We start from the raw sequence: 11232 nt of genomic DNA, 5'->3' as shown, positions 1-11232 counted from the left end.
GAATATTATGCATCACTTTACAGAAAAATATGAGAGCGAAAGGTCCGTCTTAAGAGATCGAGATGCTATCGCTCAAATTTTACATTGCTTCCCGACACTCGAAAGGCATTTTGCGTGTAAGCGTCCAGTATTACAGAAATCATGCCATTGAAGTGAAGAAGGGCTGCAGCGACAACACACAGGACTCAATTTGAGCATAGAAATCGAAAGTATTTCGGCAGATTTCGATTTCAAAGCAGACAATGCTTGTTTGAACGAAGACAGACCCGGAAAGTGCGCACAGAGTTGATCTCGAAAATGAGCAGCTGATGTACAGCAATTAGCCGTAAGATTTTTTTTGAACAGCGATGCAAGGGAGGCAACCGTTGCAGGTGCGCGAAAACTTGGAAAAGCGTTGCTCACACCGAACACCACACAGGTAAGCATACAAATTAACGAATTTTAATTATACCAATGAAAAGTTTTTCTCTTGTGTACTGAATTTAGACTAGCAGTTTCTGCCACAGCGCTGCCTCTGCCTGCTGATGATGATGTGCCCACCAGATGGAGTTCAACATATGAAATGCTCAAGACTGTATGGAAGTTGCTCCGACAACACTTGCCTGATAACTCGCAGCTATCAAAGCAGCAATGGACTGACATCACAGCTCTGTTGTCTGGGCTGGAGCCGACTTCAGAAATCACAAAAAAGTTGCAAAGTGAACAACTTTTTTTTTTTTGGGGCCCTCTACAAGCTTTTCTTGGAAACCAAATTAATGATCCAGTCTATGGCTAGCAATATTCACCGAGAGGATCTAGCCAAAAACTTGGAGTATCGTAATCTTATCTTATTTAAGCTATAAATATTTGTTCTTTCCTTTCATCTCATCGCATCAACAAGTCTCATCTCATATCAACTTACTACAGCTTCTTTATTAGAAAATGGAACCGCTTTCATTTGATATGAGGATATAGCTGTACTCTCTAAGCAAGTAAGTAAACATACAGATTACAGGGTATTTCGTGCTCGAGCGCCAATTGTTGCAACAGTCTTAGAAATGGCTTAAAAATTGCTTTTCAGGCAGAAAAAAAAAAAGCTAGCAGAAGTTGAAGATAAAACACCAGAGATATGAAACCAATTGAACGAAATTTTTGTGACACCTCCAAATGCAGAGAGAGGAGAGAGAGAAGAGAGAAAGAGAGAGTTTGGGGGCTGGGAGTTTGGGGGCTGGGGGCGTAGATTCTCTCTATCTTACGTTGCATATTTCGCTCAACTTGCGAGAGACTTTTTCGCTTTGCCTTTGGCAATTTCTTACTGCTGTCGCTGCACACAATTTATATGCATGGTTTGGCGTTGATGCCACGCCTCCCGCTGCCACTGCCACTGCCGCTGCTGCTGCTGCTGCTGCTGCTGCTGCTGCCACTGGCTGCCCTTCAGTGTGCTCTGGATTTTTAATGACACTGAAATATTGTGTTGCAACTTTTGCTTTATTATCGAGCCCACAGCTACTGGCCGCTCAGGTGCCCCGAGCACCTGGCCCCGTGGCACATCTTATGCGGGAGCTTCTGCTTCTGCCTCTGCCTCTGTCTCTGCTTCAGCTGCTGTTGCTGCTCCTGCTCCTCGTCCTCCTCCTGCTGGCTCTGCATTTGTTGTTGGCGTTTTTGTCTCACTTGGATGCTGCGATGATTGCAGAGTGCTCGCCTGCGCTCTACTTGAAGCGATTAAGTTTCCGGCCAAAACAAAGAGCCGTTGCGCAGCATTCAATTTCAAGCGTATACAATTTAGTTAATAACTTTTAAGCAAAGCGCATCATAAACTCTTCTCGCTGGCAGCGCTTTGTTTTAACAAATGGGCGGCAATAAACTAAACGCAGCAGATTACGACTGCTGCGACTAGGACGAGCTATCCCTCTCTCACTCTAGCTCGAGCTCTTTCTGGCTCGCCTCTGTGGGCGCGGCTCAACGTGTTGCTGCCACTTCCACATGTGTCTGTGTCTGTGTCTGTGTCCGTGTGTGTGTGGGTCCGATGTGGACCATGGGCTCGTGGCGTGGCAGCTGATATGCTTTCGCCGGCGCTAAGATGCTTTTAACCAGGCGCCGAGCGGCAGCAGTGACAACAAAATGCTGCAACAACTTAAGCTTAGCAATGACAGAAGCCCCGCACGACATTCTACTCTATCCACATACACATATATACGCATGTATATATAAGCGCACACAAACGGAGACAATGCGCAAAATTGTAAGACACTTAAATTGGCTGAAAAGACTCGCCAGCAGGCAACGAGCGAGTAGGTTGATGTTAATGCGGCTGCCCATAAAAGTGAGCAACAAACTTCATTGTTTATATCCAGCCTGATGGCAGCGTATGTGTATGTATGTCTATACACATATATATTTAGATAAATATGTATATACATGGATATACATGTGGACTTCCTCCTTTCACTCTAAGCAGATATTATATAGAGATTCAAAAGCAAAAAGGCTGCTAAAAACCCTTCACTTAGCCCTTTTCAATTTCAATGTGAGAGAAAAATAAGATTAAAAACCAATTAAAAATAAAAAATACAAATTAAAAATTCTTAAGAATTCGAATTGTGCTTTACTGAAAAAGCTTTAGTTTTAAGCACACATTTTCGAAATTCGAATTTTTTAATTTTAAATTAGATATTCAAACAAGTTCCTCCGTTCTGTATCCTCTATATACCCAAGGATTATATTATATATGCAGATTTTATATATATAGATGTGGCGATAATTCTATTCGAATATACTAGGAAGAGTAAACACTAAGAATTTAATTAATTATTAAATGTTCGAAGTAAGTTTAAACGTAATAAAAATATATTTTAAACTTATTTATATAATATATATATTTATTGTTATAGTTTGTTGTTTTCTTTAATTTAATCTATAAAAGTAAATCTCTACGTTCTATATGAATAGTTTCTAGAAGCAAAGGCCAGTAGCTAACCTGCCCCATTTGAGTAGAGCTCTCAGACCAAGATAAACGAATGACTTTTTTTTTCCCAAATTAGCACTGTCTAAAAGGAATAAGGTAAAAACTGGAGTGTGTAGCTGTTAAGATCTAGAAGAGATAGTAGGCCACGCGTCCACGCGGTCTGGGGTTGTCGATTATACATTCCAAAATGCAAATCTCAAGATTGAAGATATGTGTATGTAGTAGAGCACGAACAGTTCGTCGGAATATGGAGGAACCGACGAAAAAACTTCCTGGCAAAATAGATGGACATACGGATAGGTGGGAAAAGGAACGGACGGATGGAGATAAATTGGCGTACACAAAGACGCCTAGCAGACGGACTAGCGGACAAAGCGACCAAGACACGGACAGAAAGGCACGCCCACGGACGGGCGGGGGGAAACAAGGTTTGTCAAGCAAAGAGTCCAAGGAATGAACCGACGGGCGAAAAAATGGTCGGACAAATAGATAGATGCAGAATAACGGACAGAAAGACCATATTTACTACAAATAATTAAGATAAAATCGTTTTGCACAGAAATACTAAAGTTTTTCATACAAATACATGAATTTTATGACTAAACTCACTTTTTTCATGAATTACATAAAACCTTAAAATATCTTGCTTGGTTCCAAAGTTCGTAGTGATATTTGAGTGCTTACTGTAAATATTTGTTTATCTTTGAAGCTTCCAGTCTTTGTCTATTCTAGCGAGTATCCATAGAATGGACGGAGAGCTTAATGCACTCCTAATGGGATGAGGACAACCACCTGCTGCCTGTTGGGTGCGCAGGCTTGCACAAGCAATTATACGCCGTAAACCCATTGTCTAGGTATAAATATATATGTACATCAGTTGGGTGCGACCATCGGGGCTAATCCCCGAAGGCTGCGAAGGCGCTTTAAGCCCCCTAATTACGACCGCTTGTGTACGCTGCATGTCCAGGTGGCAGTAGTTCCTGAATAACGGGCATTTCAGTGGACACTTGAAGGCGATTGGAATTGGGAAATATACTTGGCTGGAAGAGGCTGTAGACCCGTGGGAAGATCTTTGGCTGTGTGAGGAGGGGTCTTCCTTGAAGTAGGGCTTTTACAATGCACGTGAATAGTTTTCATGCTAGTGATGATTTAGCATATCTCTGAAATATTTCCGAAATGGCTCCATTGATCCAAAAATATTTGCTCATCTTTTATCTATTGTTTAATTCAAAGCTTTTAGATTGATTTATATGATCTTATTAATATGATTAAATGCCTTGTAAAAATATATCAATATGATTCTTGATCAACTAAGGGCACATTAAAGTACTTTCTGGTGTTTGATGTCTGCGTGATAGAGAATCATAATGTCTCTCTCTTTGTCTATCTACTATCTATCTATCTTATCTCTCTCTCTCTCTCTCTCACTCTCTCTCTCACTCTCTCTCTCTCTCTCTCACTCTCTCTCTCTCTCTCTCTCTCTCTCTCTCTCTCTCTCACTCTCTCTCTCTCACTCTCTCTCTCTCTCACTCTCTCTCTCTCTCTCACTCTCTCTCTCTCTCTCTCTCTCTCTCTCTCTCCCTCTCAAACCTCGTTCTGTTGCAGAATATTAAAAAATATTGTCTTCTATATGCAATAAAAATAATGATAGCTCCAGCTGCTTAGACAATAGACTTGGCTGTGTGAGGGCAAGGCTCTCTCGATATTCAATGGCTTTGAGCAGCCAAATGGCTAGCACTAATGCTCGATGCATGTAAAACTCTAATTCCCAACTGGAATATGCATAGACACGGGCAACATTTACCATAAATACACATGTATATATCTTTATGATAGATATGCTATATATGTGGGTACATGTCGACCTTTTGAATACATTCGACTGGCTGAAGTCAATGTGTGTGTCTCTTTCTTTCCTTCTTTCTCTTCCTGTTTTTAGTTTTTTTTTTTTTTTTTTTTTTTATTAGAAATTCATTTTTATTTTATATATTTTTTACGAGGTCTAACGGAAAGAATTTCCTAAGCGTGAAATTAAATTTGACTTGCGCCCGCGTCGATATCATTTTCATAGTTTTTTTTTTTTTTTTTTTTTTTTTTTTTTTTTTTTTTTTGGGGAGGCTTTCATAAAAAAATGAAACAAAAAAGGGCTAGCCATACAATAGAGCAAAAGTCCTAGCTCTTCCAACTATTTATTATCATTTTTTCTTTTCTGGTTTCTCTGCTTCTCTCTCTCTCTCTCTCTCTCTCTCTCTCTCTCTCTCTCTGTCTGCCTATTCTTTTTTTGCCAATTCTATTATCTTTTATTTGGCTGCACGCAAAGCAAAGCGAAGCGTAACAAAAGTGATGTCCACTATGGATTTTTACTAGGCACTAAAATTATATTTTCATTGTTATCTATATGAACGCGTATGTAAGTGTGTGTGTGTGTGTGTGGATGGGTGTGTGTGTGGGTGAGCAAGTGGCCTATGTAAATAGAGCCGGCAGCATAGTCGAATAGTCGAAGCAGAACTCCATTCTGGATAGAGTCGTTCAGGAGCGGCCGCAGAACGCGTGCAACGATGTCCCTCACGCGAACAGCTGCGGCGTACTGAAAGCACGAGCCTAAACTTTGTGTTGAATTTGCCATTCGTGGCGACGTTGCTGTGGTGAGTTTCGGCTAGAGTAGGCAGGCGTGCGAGAGAGCACTTGGAAGTGCCAAAGCAACAGTTGGTCGCTGGAAGCATTGGAATAATTGATGACTTGATGGGCAGATGGCTTAAGCTTGTCAACAGTGTTGCCGAAACTTTTTCAGCAAAAGTAGCAAAACCGAAGGCTGAAAGTAGCTAAAAGTAGCTAACTTTCTTCTAAAATAGCTGAAAAAGTAGCAAAAAAGAAAACAGTGCTGTTTTTTTCACAAAAAGTCAACTTTATTAATTTAATTTAGATAATATCTCATCTATTACTACCAACTCGTCATTTTCACCATTGTCGGTTTTATAATTTGCCTTTTTAAGGTCGTTGTGTGGAACGCTATACTCATAGCATAAATAACAAAATAAATTTTTCGATCATTCTCGATAAAAAAGTTATCGGATGAGTTAAAAAATGATAAACTTGTACTGCGTATGGTACACACGAGTGTGCATGCCAAATTTCAGCTCTCTAGCCCTTATAACTTCTGAGATCAACGCTCTCATACGGACGGACGGATGGACGAGCGGACAGACGGACAGGGCTATATCGACTCAGCTCGTCGTGCTGATCAAGAATATATATACTTTATGGGGTCTGCGATGATTCCTTCTGCCCGTTACATACTTTTTCACAAAACCATTATACCCTGATTTCCCATTGAAAATGGGTTCAGGGTATAAAAACTGATAAGAAATGAATTTTCCATAACATTTTAGAAAGCTTACCTATTCTTCAGTTGTAGTATTAATTCTACACAAAACTTAATACATTTAAATCATTTACATTTAAAAAGTATCAAAGCAAATTTTGCTATAAGTTCGCTTACATTTTAGCTAAATGTAATATTTGAAAATAGCCAGATTTGTAGCTAATAGCTGTTTGAAAATTTGTGTAGCAATCGGCCTTAAAAAGTAGCCAGATCTAGCTACAAAATAGCTGATTCGGCAACACTGCTTGTCAAGCAGTTGACAGTTGTCCGCTATAATCTCTTGCAAGTGGCCAGCAGATATTAAAATAAAAATAAAAAAAATAAATAAAAATAAGAAAAAACAAAACAAATTTTGTCTTTTGGCCTTGATAGGAGAGCGCATTAATGCCAAAATGTTTGCTTTGCCAAGAGTATTAATGCGCGCTATTCAAATAAACGCTCGAGTGAGAATTTTAGATTTTAATGCTCCCTGATTTCAAAATCCGATAATATATTACTTTTTTATCTTCCCTCGAAAATAAATTTAGATTGAAGGGATATACATGAAATTAGACGCTAAAAACAGGTATTCATATGCATATTCATAATTTATATATAAATACAAATAGGGTATGTTGTAGTCCATCAATTCTAGCTATAACAATTTTCATTCATAAATTTTCAAATTTTTCGTTTCGCTTCAGTTATTAGCGAGTTACAGGGTATATGACGGTCGTACACGCCCCGCCAGTGGAGTTTTCGACAATACTCTTTTGTTTTTCGTCTTGTGGGGTTTTGTTGTACGCAAATGAATACACATGTATTTTTAATACGCAAAGATATTGAAAACATGAAGCCGATAAAATATTTTTACAAATACCAAAAGCCGACATTTTGCCAACTGCATATTACGCTATGCATTTTGCATTTGTGTCTAGTGCACAGCCAAACGGAACGGAATGGAAAGGTGCGGTGCGGTGCGGTGCGGAACGGATCCACACACAGCAAGCTGTGTGGCTTTGCGGGGCTCAGTTGAGGCGCAGCGAACAACAGATGGCGCTGCGCAGCGAGTTACAGTTAACCGAAGAACAAATCACTTAAGCTTCATTGAAGCGCATTACACACAAATCAAATATACATATTTTTATACATATGCAAATTTTATACATGCAAATGTACAGTTTTTATTCAGCATTTAAGCTCTTTTAGCAGGTGCGAGCATTGAATTGGCCAGGCTAACAAAGTCCGTTGGCATTTTTGCCCCTAGCTGCCATTAAAGTTGATCAGAAATTGTCTCGCCTATTATTGGGGCCATGTGGTCAGCCGGCCTTTGCTCTTTTGTTTGTTGTTTAAGCCCAGTTGCCACTGCCAATGGCTAGAAGAGGGCGTCGTCTGGGCCAGCTGACGAAACGTGTTGTGGACTGAGCCAAAAAAAAAAAAATTAAAGAGAATAATTAAATAAAAACAACCAAGAGTGCTCTGGTCGAGACTGCTCGACTACGAGATCCCCTGTACTCTTCCATAACTGATAACTAGAGAAGAATCAATAATTATAGAGAAAAGAAGAAATATTCGCGATTGAGCAAAGGTCTGTCTTATAACTTTTACTTATATCTATACTTGGTAAATGTCTATATCTGATTTAGATTTGAATGTATTTCATATCAAAGGAAGACATAAATGTTATGGATCATATGTCGGATCTCAGATTTTAAAAAGCAGAAAGAATATATATTATATAAAGCTCACATACATTCCAACACAAAATGATATACCCTGTTAACACACCATAAAATAGCTAGAAGTTTCAGGCATTTTTTTCAAAGATATTATCCCATCAATCAAAACTTGAGCCTGTTGTATTTCGATACTAAAAGATTTATTTTTCTAAACATGCGAAAGTAAGCAAGGATAGACTAAAAAGCTTGCAGGTACAAGAAATGCCAAAAGCGTTGTACAGGGCATCTAACAGTCGACTATTTACTGTTTCACGTGTCGAAAAACTAAATAATTTGAATCAAAGAATATTTTTGCATTGAATTCTTGCTGCCTTTTATAACTGTTTTGACGCTCTGCTCGTAATCAATAAAATGTGTGAACAAGTGAAATTTATAGAAATGGAACAGAAAAATTTGTAATACTTCCCTCAAAAAGCCAAAAAATAGTTATATAGCTAAATATGTAGATTACGAAGTTGATCTGATTTTAACCGCATATGCATGAATGGACAACATAGTTTATATGTATATTTATATTAAGTTTAATCAAAATATCTTCAAAGTTGATTAATCATACGATAATCCATGTCCGTATCCAGAGAACCTTTATGCAAATATAAAAAATTTCCATAAAAGCCAATATACCTTATTGGGCTTTTAAGAGGTATGTATGCGGGGGAAACTTCACCCATACGCTAATAGATTTCATAGTCAACTTTTCGTAACATTATTCCCAGACTAGTTGACGGTATTATGCATGTTGCAGTAAATACTGAGTTGTTATAACTTGAAGTCATTTGAGCATTTGCGATCTTTACTTCACCCCACAGTCAAACACACTTATGTACATACAGCCATGTGTACATACATATGTATGTGTATATGTCCACTGCATTAGTCAAGCATTCCAGCCACGAGCTTTAAGCTCTCCATTGTTGTTCTTCGCGCGCTCTTCATTCATTCGCTTATGCTCGACAGTCTATGCGTATGTACATGTACAGTTACATCACTCATGCACATGCAAGCACACACACATACATATGTACATGTATGTACTCTCGCTATTGCTCGCCGGCTGCTCTTATGCAAGAGCATAACTGAAAAATAATGAATACAAAATAAAAGCGAAACCTGCCCTGGCGTTTGCATAGTCGCTATATGAATAGCTGGTGCCGCTTACACCGTTTACTACTTTACAGAAGTTGGATGAGAGGTGGGGTGGGAGGTGTGTTGCTCATGCGGTGCAGCGGCACTGCTGCGCAGTTGCCGTCGTTGCCGTTGCTCGGTCAGCTGCGCAGTCGCAGATGCCGTTGCTGCACTTTGAATAGCCCGAAGACGACATCGTCCGCGCTCTTCGTCGCTCGCTGCTGCTGGCTTCGTACAGTGGTTTGATGTCGGCAGTTTAATGGATGAAAACTGAAGTGTGGAGAGCAAAGCTTCTGATATTCATAAGAATAGCTAAATGTTTTAAAATATTAGTATAATAAAGAAATGGTAACTAAAATTAAATATAACATATGTACACTCATGGTCAAATTAATAGGTGTGAAATTTTTTTTTTTTTTAAATGGGAATAACGTCTATATTTTTTCATGTAACTAAAAAATTCAACTTATATTTAAAAATAGACACATCATAGAATAACAACAACAAAAAACAAGTTTAAAAAATAATAATTTTTAGCATAATTTTGGCATACTTCACAAAAAACTCCAAATTTTGCTGGCCAGATTAATAGGTGTGCCCAGCAAATTTAAAAAAAAAATGAAAAATTTTCAAATATTGTAGAATATTTAGAATATATTTAGATAAGTATGGTTAATACCCTGTATATCCGCCTTTATTCGCAATGACTTTGCTGATTCTTTGGGGCATAGAGGATATTAACTTTCTGCACATTTCCACAGGAATGTTGTACCATTCCTCCCGAATATTTTCCCATAATTGGTTCTTATTGGAGCATCTAGTTTTGGAAAGTCTCCTTTTAAGGTGTCCCCAAAGGTTCTCAATCGGATTGAGATCTGGAGACTGACTTGGCCACTCAATAACTATTTTCTATTTTCATGCAACCAACCCTTAACTACTCGGGAGCAGTGTTTAGGATCGTTATCCTGTTGAAATTTCCATTTCAGAGGCATGTTGTCGTCGGCATATGGTAGCATAACACTACTCAATATATCCTTATACAGGAATCTATCCATGATGCCGTTAATTCGATGAATCGGACCAACGCCTTGCCACGAAAAGCAGCCCCAAACTATTATGCTGCCTCCTCCGTGCTTAACCGTCTTCTTTGTATATCTAGGATCTAACTCTTTGCCTTTAGGTCTTCGGACATGTAAATTTGAGTCATTCCCAAACAAATTTATTTTCATCTCATCACTCCAGAGAATGTTCCTCCATTTACGCTCTCCCTCTAAACCACACCAGGCCTTGTGAGTTTGAGCAAAATTAAGCCTCATCCGAATATTTGATTTTCGCAATAGAGGAACCCTGCGAGCAACTCTCCTAGGTAGATTCGAGCTTAATAGCCGTCGACGAATAGTTCGTGCCGATACAACATTGCCCATTTCGATGGCAATCGCTCTCGAAGACTTAAATGGGTCCCTTTTAGCCAAGGTGACTATACGGGAATCCTCTCTTACGGTAGTTTTCCTCCGGGCACCCGGCTTCCTGTTATCTTTTTTTGGTTTTAGAGCATTTGTAACGAAGTTCTACGATCGTCCCATTAGTGAGGCAATGTATTTATAAGTTTTACCCTCTTCACGAAGCTTGAGAACGAGATTTCTCTCTTCAGCACTGCAGTGAACTCCACGACCCATCTAATTTTATTTAAATGTTGCAAATGAAAATTTTTATGCTTCAATCAAATTATATTCAATAATAATACTACCTTTGCTTACTCAAAAACACTTTAATATTTTAATAATTTTTTGTTTAGTTAAACACACCTATTAATGTGACCAGGTAAATTTTGAGGTAGAGAATGTATAATAGCCAAAACTTTTTAGCGAGTAAATTTTTTGGGGGGATTTACCTATTTTCTTATCAAATAGTGTGGCCATACCTAACAAAAAAAATTTCGTGCTGATAGATGTTGTCATACCGTAATTATTCCAAAATATGCTAGAATCTTTGGGTCACACCTATTAATTTGACCATGAGTGTATATATTATCTTTAAATAACAATTTGAATATGAAAATGTTT

At 38.6% G+C, this 11232-nt stretch overlaps 2 long non-coding RNA genes across 2 annotated transcripts; one reads left to right on the top strand and one right to left on the bottom strand.

Annotated features, from left to right (window-relative positions):
- Positions 1 to 3696: 3696 nt before the first annotated feature.
- Positions 3697 to 7871, top strand: LOC149268096 (uncharacterized). The gene is made up of 2 exons (XR_016271199.1): positions 3697 to 5589; positions 7010 to 7871. It is a non-coding gene; the product is annotated as an uncharacterized LOC149268096 (long non-coding RNA).
- Positions 7872 to 9547: 1676 nt separating this feature from the next.
- Positions 9548 to 11211, bottom strand: LOC149268095 (uncharacterized). The gene is made up of 2 exons (XR_016271198.1): positions 10917 to 11211; positions 9548 to 10845 (listed from the first exon to the last, which is right to left on the bottom strand). It is a non-coding gene; the product is annotated as an uncharacterized LOC149268095 (long non-coding RNA).
- Positions 11212 to 11232: the final 21 nt, after the last annotated feature.

Source organism: Drosophila arizonae, chromosome X (assembly GCF_054131065.1).
Source record: "Drosophila arizonae isolate 15081-1271.41 chromosome X, UAZ_ARI_1.0, whole genome shotgun sequence".
NCBI classification, from domain to species: Eukaryota; Metazoa; Arthropoda; class Insecta; order Diptera; family Drosophilidae; genus Drosophila; species Drosophila arizonae.
The sequence above is the reverse complement of the archived record's forward strand: the minus strand, read 5'-3'. Positions and strand labels throughout refer to the sequence as shown.